Raw genomic sequence first — 14,745 nt, forward strand, 5'->3', positions numbered from 1 at the left:
ACTTTATTCATAAAAATCTATCATGAGCATTACAGAAACATTTCAAATTGTCTTGACTGTACATTTCCGGCAGGGTTACATGTTGCCTTGGCTTTGTTTCATTCAATTTTGATATTGTCATACACATATCACTCTTTACATTACAATTCCTTCTTAAATATTTACAGTGCCATGTTTGTTTTATACATTGGAATGTTGGTTGCCCCGACCGAGGGGCTTTACACTGTTACCCGCCCCTCGGTGTACATTTGCTGGAAAGACTTTACACAGTGGTCTTTCCCCATTGCGCCTTGGCGGCAGCTGCCCCAAGCTTGAGTGCGTCCCTCAGCACGTAGTCCTGGACCTTGGAATGTGCCAGTCTGTAACACTCGGTCGAGGACAATTCTTTGCACTGGAAGATCAGCAAGTTTCGGGCAGACCAAAGAGCGTCTTTTACCGAGTTGATGACCTTCCAGCAGCAGTTGATATTTGTTTCGGTGTGTGTCCCTGGAAACAGTCCGTAGAGCACAGAGTCCTGTGTCACAGATCTGTTTGGGATAAACCTTGACAAATACCACTGCATCTCTCTCCAGACCTTCTTTGCAAAGCACATTCCACAAGGAGGTGTGTGACCGTCTCATTTCCCCCACAGCCACTCCGAGGGCAGCGTGCATTGGCGCAGAGCCTTCGGGTGTGCATGACGAATCTGACAGGGAGGGCCCTTCTCACCACCAGCCAAGCTAGGTCTTGGTGCTTGTTTGAAAGTTCTGGTGATGAGGCGTTCTGCCAGATGACTCTGGCAGTCTGCTCAGGGAACCATCCAACGTCCTCCACGGTCTCCTTTTCCCTGAGGGCCTCGAGGACATTACGTGCTGACCACTGCTTCATTGCCTTGTGGTCAAAGGTGTTTTTCTTCAAAATCTTTTCCACAAAGGACAGGTGGTACGGTACGGTCCAACTACTTGGAGCGTTCCGCGGCAGTGAGGCCAGGCCCATCCTTCGTTACACCGGGGACAGGTAGAACCTCAGTATGTAGTGACACTTGGTGTTTGCATACTGGGGGTCCACGCACAGCTTGATGCAGCTGGACACAAAGGTGGCCAACAGGATGAGTGAGGCGTTGGGTACGTTCCGCCCTCCCTTCTCCAGAGGTTTGTACATGGTGTCCCTTCGGACACGGTCCATCTTGGATCGCCAGATAAATTTGAAGATGGCCCGGGTGACTGCTGTGGCGTAGGGTCGGGTTATGGGCCAGACCTGCGCCACGTACAGTAGCACCGAGAGTACCTCACACCTGATGACCAGGGTTTTGCCCGCAATGGAGAGGGAGCGTTGCTCCCACCAGCCCAGTTTCTGTCTTACCTTTCCTATGCGCTCCTCCCAGTTTTTGGTGCACGCCCCAGCAGCTCCGAACCATATCCCCAGCACCTTCAGGTAATCTGACCTGACAGTGAAGGGGACAAAGGACCGGTCGGCCCAGTTCCCAAAGAACATGGCCTCGCTCTTGCCACGGTTTACCTTGGCTCCCGAGGCCAGTTCAAACTGGTCGCAGGTGGTCAAGAGCCTGCGTACAGACGCAGGATCCGAGCAGAAGACGGCAACGTCGTCCATGTACAGGGAGGCCTTGACTTGCATGCCTCCACTGCCTGGGATCGTCACTCCTCTTATGCCCGGATCCCTCCTGATGGACTCGGCAAAAGGTTCTGTGCAGCACACAAATAGGGCAGAGGAGAGAGGGCAGCCCTGCCTGACTCCAGATTTGATCTGGAACTTTTCTGATTCCCACCCATTGATTGAGACTGCGCTATAGATGTTTGTGTAGAGCAGTTTGATCCAATTGCGAATTCCCTCCCCAAACCCCATTTTGGAGAGCACATCCATCATGTAGGTGTGCGATATTCTGTCAAAAGGCTTCTCCTGGTCAAGGCTGATGAGGCAAGTGTCCACCCCCCTGTCCTGCACGTAGGCGATCGTATCCCTGAGTAGCGCGAGGCTATCAGAGATCTTCCTGCCGGGTACAGCACAGGTCTGGTCAGGGTGGATCACCGACTCCAGAGCAGACCTGACCCGATTGGCGATGACCTTGGCTAGAATTTTGTAGTCCACATTCAACAGTGAAATGGGTCGCCAATTTCGAATTTCTTCCCTTTCCCCCTTCTGCTTGTAGATGAGGGTGATGATGCCTTTCCTCATGGACTCTGACATGCTGCCTTCCAGAAGCATTCTCTCGTACACTTCCAGCAGGTCTGGGCCGATCAAGTCCCACAGAGCCGAATACAACTCAACCGGTAAGCCGTCGCTTCCGGGAGTTTTACTCGTCTCGAAGGACTTGGCGGCTTTTGTCAACTCGTCCAGAGTTAGTGGTTTGTCCAGGTTTTCCAGCTCGCTGTCGCCTATGACCTCCGTGATAGTCGACAGGAAGGTCTGGGAAACAGTGCTATCTGTTGGCTTCAGGTCATACAGTCCGGCATAAAAGGATTGGCTGATCCTCAGGATGTCAGACTGCGATGACTTTTCAGAGCCATCTTCTTCCTTCAGGCTGCTGATCACAGAGGTCTCTCTGTGCACCTTTTGGAAGAAGAAGCGTGAGCACTTTTCGTCCTGCTCCACGGAGCGCACTCTGGAACGGAAGATAACCTTGGAGGCCTCCGAGGTGTAGAGCGAGGCCTGCTGGCTCTTCACCTCTTGGAGATCCTCCTTGACATCCACCCCCATCTACTGCAGCTGGAGCAAATTCTGCATACTTTTCTGGAGCCTGGACATGACCCCTCGTCTCTCTCTCACCTTTTGAACGCCCTTGAGGATGAAAAACCTCTTGATATTCCCCTTGATTGCTTCCCACCAGAGATGTGGGGCCTCAAAGAGGGGTTTCACGGTTCTCCAACCTTTGTAATCCCTCCTGAGTTCCTCGATGTTCTCAGGGGTCAGCAGTTTTACATTTAGCTTCCATGTCCCCCTGCCTACCCCCTGGTCTTCCTGCAGGTGGCAGTCGGCCAGTAGGAGGCAGTGGTCAGAGAAGAACACCGGCGTTGCGTCGGTGGACCTGACCGTGAAAGCTCGGGACAAAAAAAAGAAGTCTATCCTGGAGCGGACGGACCCGTCTGGCCGTGACCATGTGTATCTACGCTGCGCGCCGTCTGCAGGGTTGCTGCAGACGTCGAGCAGCTTGGCGTCTTTTACCGTTTCCATCAGGAGTCTGGACGTTGCGTCTAGTTTGCTGTCGGCTTTGCTGGATCGTCCAGCCGCATCGATGATGCAGTTGAAGTCACCACCCAGGATGACCGGCTTGGAGGTGGCCAACAGCAGTGAGAGTTGCTGAAGGACTGCCAGCCGCTCACTTTTTACGGCCGGGGCGTACACATTAATAAGTCTGAGAGGGGTGTTTTTGTATTTCACGTCTGCTACGAGGAGGCGCCCGCCCACCACCTCCTTAACGTCGGAGATGGTGAAGTTGCCTCCCCGCAGCAGATTACCCAGGCCGGAGGAGCGGCAGTCGTTTCCTCCTGACCAGATGGATGGCCCGTGGGACCACCAGCTCGACCAGCGCCTGTAGTTGCTGAGGTGCGGAATTCCGCACTCCTGCAGGAACAGTAGGTCAGCTTTTACATTTGCCAAATAGTTGAGTGTGGCTACACACCGCGAAGTATCTTTGATGCTTCGCACATTTATGGATGCAATTTTTAAACCCATTATAAAAAGATAGATTTACCAGTCTCAAGAGTCCAGAGTCTATACAGTTGGCTGTTCCAGCTGTTGCATGTTCCCTAGCATGCCGGTGGTGCTCGCAAACTTTAGCACAGTTGCAGGGCTGAGAAAACTGTTCTGGTCCGTACTGGCCCCGTGATTTTGATGCAGATGCATTGGGGGGGTGGTGTAGCCCTGGGGTTCGTCGTGGCAGTCAGTAGGTGTTGGGGTTGCAGGCCGGTCTTCACCTGGGTTGTTGCTGCTCGTTGCTATCGGGGGTTGGTCTGTGACCTTGTTTTCTTCCCGGTCGGTGGTCTGGGGGGTCTGTGCCTTCCGTTCCACGTTGGTGCTTTGCCTCTTTATCTGAGGCCGATTCTTGTCCTGTTTTCCCTCATCGGATGAGGTGTCGGCACTAAGTGCGCCGGCTGAGAGGTGTCGCTTTTTGCCACTACCCCTCAGGGGGTTCTTCAGTTTGTTTTTTTGTTTTCTCTTTCGTTTGTCCCTGTTCACGGTTTCCCAGGGCTCTTTATTCTTTGTCCCATCCTCTTCCTCTTCCATTGAGTGTTCCTCATCAGATGGGGCTGGGGTTGGGTTGTCAGGAGATGCTGGGGCCTCCTCTTTTTGTTGGGGGCCCTTCTGTTGCTTTTCCTCATTCTGAACCGTGGTGTCTTTTTCGGTGGAGGGTGTATGCACCTCCTCTCTGGTCGCCTTTTTGACTCCGCTGCTGATGATCTGTGCATATGTCGCCCCGCGTTTCGGGCAGGCCCTGTAAAGATGGCCGGCCTCCCCACACAGGTTGCAGCACTTGTCTTCCTTGCAGTCCTTAGTCATGTGTCCCTCCTGCCTGCAGTTCTTGCAGAAGGTCACACTGCAGTTTGCGGCAACATGCCCCGTTTTGCCACAGGTGTGGCATACTCGTGGCTGTCCCACGTAGTAGAGGTAGCCACGATTTACTCCAATAGCGAAATTGGAGGGGGGATGCAGGATGGCTCCGTTGCTGTCCGTTCTTAGGGTCACCTTGACCTGGTGCTCACTTGTCCAGATGCCGAAGGTGTCTTTCACTTGCACGCTGTCACTTTTCAGCTCAGCGTACCTGGCGAGGAACGTGAGCACATCAGACACAGGGACGTGGGGGTTGTACGTGTGCAGTGTAACAACCCGATTTCGCTGTGCCGGTAGCGTAAACAGAGGCTCCGCAGTCAGGATCGACAAGGGACTCTGGTTACCTTTTTCCTTGAAGACGTTCAAGAATTTGATGCACGCTGCGACGCTCTTGAAGGTGACATCAAAGAAACCATTCTTGGGGAAGTTTTGCAAGCAGAAGATCTCTGTTGCTTTAAACCCACAACACTCGAGCAGCACCCTCTTCACGAAGTGTTTCCGGTCCAAAGGTGACTCTCCCTCCGTTTTCTTTACTGTGACTCGGACAGTGTTTCGCACTCCCCAGCCTGGTGGTCGGGATGCAGCTGCATCCATAGCTCGTACGTTGGGTGTGAAACTGTATCGGCGTTAGGCCTAAACCCGAGGTTTAGGCCAGCATGTAGATCCACCAATAGCAGCCAAGCTCCAAACGTTTCCTCTTTGACGACTTCAATCCCTCCGAGTTCTCCAATCCACGATCGACATGGAAATCCTCAGCTTCTCTCGATCAAATGAGACTACACTTGATCTTAGCCAAAAGGCCGAGAAGCGGAGTAATCCACATTCAACAGTGAAATGATGTGGAGATGCCGGCGTTGGACTGGGGTGAGCACAGTACGAAGTCTTACAACACCAGGTTAAAGTCCAACACAACACCAGGTTAAAGTCCAACAGGTTTGTTTCGATGTCACTAGCTTTCGGAGCGCTGCTCCTTCCTCAGGTGAATGAAGAGGTATGCTCCAGAAACATATATATGGACAGATTCAAAGATGCCAGACAATGCTTGGAATGCGACCATTAGCAGGTGATTAAATCTTTACAGATCCAGAGATGGGGTAACCCCAGGTTTCAGAGGTGTGAATTGTGTCAAGCCAGGACAGTTGGTAGGATTTTGCAGTGAAATGGGTGGTCAATTTTGAATTTGTTTGCTTTCTCCCTTGTGCTTGTAAGATGAGGCCTTTCGTCATCCTTCATCACACCCCGTAGAAGCTGAGTAGCAGCAGCCACTTGACGAAGCGTTTTGTTGTGTGATGAAAGAAATGTGAATAAAGTGTATATTTGTATGTGTTTGAGCTGTTTTTTGACTTTGAAATTCCCCATAAAGGGGTGGTGTGCACCGTTCCTGGAGATACTGCAATACCAGGTCGATGCGTGGAGTGGACGGAGCAAGCCCCTATTCCATCTCCCTGCTCCAAAAATCAATTTAATATATGGTCCCCAGATAAGGGACGTATCAGATATTAAACTGATAAGAACAGATTTTTTTTTTTTTTCAAAAAAATATACTTTATTCATAAAAATTTATCATGAGCGTTACAGAAACATTTCAAATTGTCTTGACTGTACATTTCCGGCAGGGTTACATGTTGCCTTGACTTTCTTCCATTCAATTTTGATATTGTCGTACACATATCACTCTTTACATTACCATTCCTTCTTAAATATTTACAGTGGCATGTTTGTTTTATACATTGTAGTGTTGGTTGCCCCGACCGAGGGGCTTTACACTGTTACCCGCCCCTCGGTGTACATTTGCTGGAAAGACTTTACACAGTGGTCTTTCCCCATTGCGCCTTGGCGGCAGCTGCCCCAAGCTTGAGTGCGTCCCTCAGCACGTAGTCCTGGACCTTGGAATGTGCCAGTCTGCAACACTCGGTCGAGGACAATTCTTTGCACTGGAAGATCAGCAAGTTTCGGGCAGACCAAAGAGCGTCTTTTACCGAGTTGATGACCTTCCAGCAGCAGTTGATATTTGTCTCGGTGTGTGTCCCTGGAAACAGTCCGTAGAGCACAGAGTCCTGTGTCACAGATCTGTTTGGGATAAACCTTGACAAATACCACTGCATCTCTCTCCAGACCTTCTTTGCAAAGCACATTCCACAAGGAGGTGTGTGACCGTCTCATTTCCCCCACAGCCACTCCGAGGGCAGCGTGCATTGGTGCAGAGCCTTCGGGTGTGCATGAAGAATCTGACAGGGAGGGCCCTTCTCACCACCAGCCAAGCTAGGTCTTGGTGCTTGTTTGAAAGTTCTGGTGATGAGGCGTTCTGCCAGATGACTCTGGCAGTCTGCTCAGGGAACCATCCAACGTCCTCCACGGTCTCTTTTTCCCTGAGGGCCTCGAGGACATTACGTGCTGACCACTGCTTCATTGCCTTGTGGTCAAAGGTGTTTTCTTTCAAAAACTTTTCCACAAAGGACAGGTGGTACGGTACGGTCCAACTACTTGGAGCGTTCCGCGGCAATGAGGCCAGGCCCATCCTTCGCAACACCGGGGACAGGTAGAACCTCAGTATGTAGTGACACTTGGTGTTTGCATACTGGGGGTCCACGCACAGCTTGATGCAGCTGGACACAAAGGTGGCCAACAGGATGAGGGAGGCGTTGGGTACGTTCCGCCCTCCCTTCTCCAGAGGTTTGTACATGGTGTCCCTTCGGACACGGTCCATCTTGGATCGCCAGATAAATTTGAAGATGGCCCGGGTGACTGCTGTGGCGTAGGGTCGGGTTATGGGCCAGACCTGCGCCACGTACAGTAGCACCGAGAGTACCTCACACCTGATGACCAGGGTTTTGCCCGCAATGGAGAGGGAGCGTTGCTCCCACCAGCCCAGTTTCTGTCTTACCTTTCCTATGCGCTCCTCCCAGTTTTTGGTGCACGCACCAGCAGCTCCGAACCATATCCCCAGCACCTTCAGGTAATCTGACCTGACAGTGAAGGGGACAAAGGACCGGTCGGCCCAGTTCCCAAAGAACATGGCCTCGCTCTTGCCCCGGTTTACCTTGGCTCCAGAGGCCAGTTCAAACTGGTCGCAGGTGGTTAAGAGCCTGCGTACAGACGCAGGATCCGAGCAGAAGACGGCAACGTCGTCCATGTACAGGGAGGCCTTGACTTGCATGCCTCCACTGCCTGAGATCGTCACTCCTCTTATACCCGGATCCCTCCTGATGGACTCGGCAAAAGGTTCTATGCAGCACACAAAAAGGGCAGAGGAGAGAGGGCAGCCCTGCCTGACTCCAGATCTGATCTGGAACTTTTCTGATTCCCACCCATTGATTGAGACTGCGCTATAGATGTTTGTGTAGAGCAGTTTGATCCAATTGCGAATTCCCTCCCCAAACCCCATTTTGGAGAGCACATCCATCATGTAGGTGTGCGATATTCTGTCAAAAGCCTTCTCCTGGTCAAGGCTGATGAGGCAAGTGTCCACCCCCCTGTCCTGCACGTAGGCGATCGTATCCCTGAGTAGCGCGAGGCTATCAGAGATCTTCCTGCCGGGTACAGCACAGGTCTGGTCAGGGTGGATCACCGACTCCAGAGCAGACCTGACCCGATTGGCGATGACCTTTGCTAGAATTTTGTAGTCCACATTCAACAGTGAAATGGGTCGCCAATTTCGAATTTCTTCCCTTTCCCCCTTCTGTTTGTAGATGAGGGTGATGATGCCTTTCCTCATGGACTCTGACATGCTGCCTTCCAGAAGCATACTCTCGTACACTTCCAGCAGGTCTGGGCCCATCCAGTCCCACAGAGCCGAATACAACTCAACCGGTAAGCCGTCGCTTCCGGGAGTTTTACTCGTCTCGAAGGACTTGGCGGCCTTTGTCAGCTCGTCCAGAGTTAGTGGTTTGTCCAGGTTTTCCAGCTCGCTGTCGCCTATGACCTCCGTGATAGTCGACAGGAAGGTCTGGGAAACAGTGCTATCTGTTGGCTTCAGGTCATACAGTCCGGCATAAAAGGATTGGCTGATCCTCAGGATGTCAGACTGCGATGACTTTTCAGAGCCATCTTCTTCCTTCAGGCTGCTGATCACAGAGGTCTCTCTGTGCACCTTTTGGAAGAAGAAGCGTGAGCACTTTTCGTCCTGCTCCACGGAGCGGACTCTGGAACGGAAGATAACCTTGGAGGCCTCCGAGGTGTAGAGCGAGGCTTGCTGGCTCTTCACCTCTTGGAGATCCTCCTTGACATCCACCCCCATCGACTGCAGCTGGAGCAAATTTTGCATACTTTTCTGGAGCCTGGACATGACCCCTCGTCTCTCTCTCACCTTTTGAACGCCCTTGAGGATGAAAAACCTCTTGATATTCCCCTTGATTGCTTCCCACCAGAGATGTGGGGCCTCAAAGAGGGGTTTCACGGTTCTCCAACCTTTGTAATCCCTCCTGAGTTCCTCGATGTTCTCAGGGGTCAGCAGTTTTACATTTAGCTTCCACGTCCCCCTGCCTACCCCCTGGTCTTCCTGCAGGTGGCAGTCGGCCAGTAGGAGGCAGTGGTCAGAGAAGAACACCGGCGTTACGTCGGTGGACCTGACCGTGAAAGCTCGGGACACAAAAAAGAAGTCTATCCTGGAGCGGACGGACCCGTCTGGCCGTGACCATGTGTATCTACGCTGCGCGCCGTCTGCAGGGTTGCTGCAGACGTCGAGCAGCTTGGCGTCTTTTACCGTTTCCATCAGGAGTCTGGACGTAGCGTCTAGTTTGCTGTCGGCTTTGCTGGATCGTCCAGCCGCATCGATGATGCAGTTGAAGTCACCACCCAGGATGACCGGCTTGGAGGTGGCCAACAGCAGTGGGAGTTGCTGAAGAACTGCCAGCCGCTCACTTTTTACGGCCGGGGCGTACACATTAATAAGTCTGAGAGGGGTGTTTTTGTATTTCACGTCTGCTACGAGGAGGCGCCCGCCCACCACCTCCTTAACGTCGGAGATGGTGAAGTTGCCTCCCCGCAGCAGAATACCCAGGCCGGAGGAGCGGCAGTCGTTTCCTCCTGACCAGATGGATGGCCCGTGGGACCACCAGCTCGACCAGCGCCTGTAGTTGCTGAGGTGCGGAATTCCGCACTCCTGCAGGAACAGTAGGTCAGCTTTTACATTTGCCAAATAGTTGAGTGTGGCTACACACCGCGAAGTATCTTTGATGCTTCGCACATTTATGGATGCAATTTTTAAACCCATTATAAAAAGATAGATTTACCAGTCTCAAGAGTCCAGAGTCTATACAGTTGGCTGTTCCAGCTGTTGAATGTTCCCCAGCATGCCGGTGGTGCTCGCAAACTTTAGCACAGTTGCAGGGCTGAGAAAACTGTTCTGGTCCGTACTGGCCCCGTGATTTTGATGCAGATGCATTGGGGGGGTGGTGTAGCCCTGGGGTTCGTCGTGGCAGTCAGTAGGTGTTGGGGTTGCAGGCCGGTCTTCACCTGGGTTGTTGCTGCTCGTTGCTATCGGGGGTTGGTCTGTGACCTTGCTTTCTTCCCGGTCGGTGGTCTGGGGGGTCTGTGCCTTCCGTTCCACGTTGGTGCTTTGCCTCTTTATCTGAGGCCGATACTTGTCCTGTTTTCCCTCATCGGATGAGGTGTCAGCACTAAGTGCGCCGGCTGAGAGGTGTCGCTTTTTGCCACTACCCCTCAGGGGGTTCTTCAGTTTGTTTTTTTGTTTCCTCTTACGTTTGTCCCTGTTCACGGTTTCCCAGGGCTCTTTATTCTTTGTCCCCTCCTCTTCCTCTTCCATTGAGTGTTCCTCATCAGATGGGGCTGGGGTTGGGTTGTCAGGAGGTGCTGGGGCCTCCTCTTTTTGTTGTGGGCCCTTCTGTTGCTTTTCCTCATTCTGAACCGTGGTGTCTTTGTCGGTGGAGGGTGTATGCACCTCCTCTCTGGTCGCCTTTTTAACTCCGCTGCTGATGATTTGAGCGTATGTCGCCCCGCGTTTCGGGCAGGCCCTGTAAAGATGGCCGGCCTCCCCACACAGGTTGCAGCACTTGTCTTCCTTGCAGTCCTTAGTCATGTGTCCCTCCTGCCTGCAGTTCTTGCAGAAGGTCACACTGCAGTTTGCGGCAACATGCCCCGTTTTGCCACAGGTGTGGCATACTCGTGGCTGTCCCACGTAGTAGAGGTAGCCATGATTTACTCCAATAGCGAAATTGGAGGGGGGATGCAGGATGGCTCCGTTGCTGTCCGTTCTTAGGGTCACCTTGACCTGGTGCTCACTTGTCCAGATGCTGAAGGTGTCTTTCACTTGCACGCTGTCACTTTTCAGCTCAGCGTACCTGGCGAGGAACGTGAGCACATCAGACACAGGGACGTGGGGGTTGTACGTGTGCAGTGTAACAACCCGATTTCGCTGTGCCGGTAGCGTAAACAGAGGCTCCGCAGTCAGGATCGACAAGGGACTCTGGTTACCTTTTTCCTTGAAGACGTTCAAGAATTTGATGCACGCTGCGACGCTCTTGAAGGTGACATCAAAGAAACCATTCTTGGGGAAGTTTTGCAAGCAGAAGATCTCTGTTGCTTTAAACCCACAACACTCGAGCAGCACCCTCTTCACGAAGTGTTTCCGGCCCAAAGGTGACTCTCCTTCCGTTTTCCTCACTGTGACTCGGACAGTGTTTCGCACTCCCCAGCCTGGTGGTCGGGATGCAGCTGCATCCATAGCTCGTACGTTGGGTGTGAAACTGTATCGGCGTTAGGCCTAAACCCGAGGTTTAGGCCAGCATGTAGATCCACCAATAGCAGCCAAGCTCCAAACGTTTCCTCTTTGACAACTTCAATCCACGATCGACATGGAAATCCTCAGCTTCCCTCGATCAAATGAGACTCCACTTGATCTTAGCCAAAAGGCCGAGAAGCGGAGTAATCCACATTCAACAGTGAAATGATGTGGAGATGCCGGCGTTGGACTGGGGTGAGCACAGTACGAAGTCTTACAACACCAGGTTAAAGTCCAACACAACACCAGGTTAAAGTCCAACAGGTTTGTTTCGATGTCACTAGCTTTCGGAGCGCTGCTCCTTCCTCAGGTGAATGAAGAGGTATGCTCCAGAAACATATATATGGACAGATTCAAAGATGCCAGACAATGCTTGGAATGCGACCATTAGCAGGTGATTAAATCTTTACAGATCCAGAGATGGGGTAACCCCAGGTTTCAGAGGTGTGAATTGTGTCAAGCCAGGACAGTTGGTAGGATTTTGCAGTGAAATGGGTGGTCAATTTTGAATTTGTTTGCTTTCCCCCTTGTGCTTGTAAGATGAGGCCTTTCGTCATCCTTCATCACACCCCGTAGAAGCTGAGTAGCAGCAGCCACTTGAGGAAGCGTTTTGTTGTGTGATGAAAGAAATGTGAATAAAGTGTATATTTGTATGTGTTTGAGCTGTTTTTTGACTTTGAAATTCCCCATAAAGGGGTGGTGTGCACCGTTCCTGGAGATACTGCAATACCAGGTCGATGCGTGGAGTGGACGGAGCAAGCCCCTATTCCATCTCCCTGCTCCAAAAATCAATTTAATATATGGTCCCCAGATAAGGGACGTATCAGATATTAAACTGATAAGAACAGATTTTTTTTTTTATTTTTTTTTTCAAAAAAATATACTTTATTCATAAAAATTTATCATGAGCATTACAGAAACATTTCAAATTGTCTTGACTGTACATTTTCGGCAGGGTTACATGTTGCCTTGACTTTCTTTCATTCAATTTCATTCAATTTTGATATTGTCGTACACATATCACTCTTTACATTACAATTCCTTCTGAAATATTTACAGTGGCATGTTTGTTTTATACATTGGAGTGTTGATTGCCCAGACCGAGGGGCTTTACACTGTTACGCGCCCCTCGGTGTACATTTGCTGGAAAGACTTTACACTGTGGTCTTTCCCCATTGCGCCTTGGCGGCAGCTGCCCCAAGCTTGAGTGCGTCCCTCAGCACGTAGTCCTGGACCTTGGAATGTGCCAGTCTGCAACACTCGGTCGAGGACAATTCTTTGCACTGGAAGATCAGCAAGTTTCGGGCAGACCAAAGAGCGTCTTTTACCGAGTTGATGACCTTCCAGCAGCAGTTGATATTTGTCTCGGTGTGTGTCCCTGGAAACAGTCCGTAGAGCACAGAGTCCTGTGTCACAGATCTGTTTGGGATAAACCTTGACAAATACCACTGCATCTCTCTCCAGACCTTCTTTGCAAAGGCACATTCCACAAGGAGGTGTGTGACCGTCTCATTTCCGCCACAGCCACTCCGAGGGCAGCGTGCATTGGTGCAGAGCCTTCGGGTGTGCATGAAGAATCTGACAGGGAGGGCCCTTCTCACCACCAGCCAAGCTAGGTCTTGGTGCTTGTTTGAAAGTTCTGGTGATGAGGCGTTCTGCCAGATGACTCTGGCAGTCTGCTCAGGGAACCATCCAACGTCCTCCACGGTCTCTTTTTCCCTGAGGGCCTCGAGGACATTACGTGCTGACCACTGCTTCATTGCCTTGTGGTCAAAGGTGTTTTCCTTCAAAAACTTTTCCACAAAGGACAGGTGGTATGGTACGGTCCAACTACTTGGAGCGTTCCGTGGCAATGAGGCCAGGCCCATCCTTCGCAACACCGGGGACAGGTAGAACCTCAGTATGTAGTGACACTTGGTGTTTGCATACTGGGGGTCCACGCACAGCTTGATGCAGCTGGACACAAAGGTGGCCAACAGGATGAGGGAGGCGTTGGGTACGTTCCGCCCTCCCTTCTCCAGAGGTTTGTACATGGTGTCCCTTCGGACACGGTCCATCTTGGATCGCCAGATAAATTTGAAGATGGCCCGGGTGACTGCTGTGGCGTAGGGTCGGGTTATGGGCCAGACCTGCGCCACGTACAGTAGCACCGAGAGTACCTCACACCTGATGACCAGGGTTTTGCCCGCAATGGAGAGGGAGCGTTGCTCCCACCAGCCCAGTTTCTGTCTTACCTTTCCTAGGCGCTCCTCCCAGTTTTTGGTGCACGCCTCAGCAGCTCCGAACCATATCCCCAGCACCTTCAGGTAATCTGACCTGACAGTGAAGGGGACAAAGGACCGGTCGGCCCAGTTCCCAAAGAACATGGCCTCGCTCTTGCCACGGTTTACCTTGGCTCCCGAGGCCAGTTCAAACTGGTCGCAGGTGGTCAAGAGCCTGCGCACAGACGCAGGATCCGAGCAGAAGACGGCAACGTCGTCCATGTACAGGGAGGCCTTGACTTGCATGCCTCCACTGCCTGGGATCGTCACTCCTCTTATGCCCGGATCCCTCCTGATGGACTCGGCAAAAGGTTCTATGCAGCACACAAAAAGGGCAGAGGAGAGAGGGCAGCCCTGCCTGACTCCAGATTTGATCTGGAACTTTTCTGATTCCCACCCATTGATTGAGACTGCGCTATAGATGTTTGTGTAGAGCAGTTTGATCCAATTGCGAATTCCCTCCCCAAACCCCATTTTGGAGAGCACATCCATCATGTAGGTGTGTGATATTCTGTCAAAAGCCTTCTCCTGGTCAAGGCTGATGAGGCAAGTGTCCACCCCCCTGTCCTGCACGTAGGCGATCGTATGCCTGAGTAGCGCGAGGCTATCAGAGATCTTCCTGCCGGGTACAGCACAGGTCTGGTCAGGGTGGATCACCGACTCCAGAGCAGACCTGACCCGATTGGCGATGACCTTTGCTAGAATTTTGTAGTCCACATTCAACAGTGAAATGGGTCGCCAATTTCGAATTTCTTCCCTTTCCCCCTTCTGCTTGTAGATGAGGGTGATGATGCCTTTCCTCATGGACTCTGACATGCTGCCTTCCAGAAGCATACTCTCGTACACTTCCAGCAGGTCTGGGCCCATCCAGTCCCACAGAGCCGAATACAACTCAACCGGTAAGCCGTCGCTTCCGGGAGTTTTACTCGTCTCGAAGGACTTGGCGGCCTTTGTCAGCTCGTCCAGAGTTAGTGGTTTGTCCAGGTTTTCCAGCTCGCTGTCGCCTATGACCTCCGTGATAGTCGACAGGAAGGTCTGGGAAACAGTGCTATCTGTTGGCTTCAGGTCATACAGTCCGGCATAAAAGGATTGGCTGATCCTCAGGATGTCAGACTGCGATGACTTTTCAGAGCCATCTTCTTCCTTCAGGCTGCTGATCACAGAGGTGTCTCTGTGCACCTTTTGGAAGAAGAAGCGTGA

At 51.9% G+C, this 14,745-nt stretch overlaps 1 non-coding gene and 1 pseudogene across 1 annotated transcript; both read right to left on the bottom strand.

Annotated features, from left to right (window-relative positions):
* Positions 1-5,910: 5,910 nt before the first annotated feature.
* Positions 5,911-6,088, bottom strand: LOC140394677 (U2 spliceosomal RNA; annotated as a pseudogene).
* A 5,892-nt stretch (positions 6,089-11,980) lies between these two features.
* On the bottom strand, positions 11,981-12,166 carry LOC140394665 (U2 spliceosomal RNA). The gene has a single exon (XR_011935959.1). It is a non-coding gene; the product is annotated as a U2 spliceosomal RNA (small nuclear RNA).
* Positions 12,167-14,745: the final 2,579 nt, after the last annotated feature.

This window comes from Scyliorhinus torazame, chromosome 17 (genome assembly GCF_047496885.1).
Source record: "Scyliorhinus torazame isolate Kashiwa2021f chromosome 17, sScyTor2.1, whole genome shotgun sequence".
In the NCBI taxonomy this organism is placed as follows: Eukaryota; Metazoa; Chordata; class Chondrichthyes; order Carcharhiniformes; family Scyliorhinidae; genus Scyliorhinus; species Scyliorhinus torazame.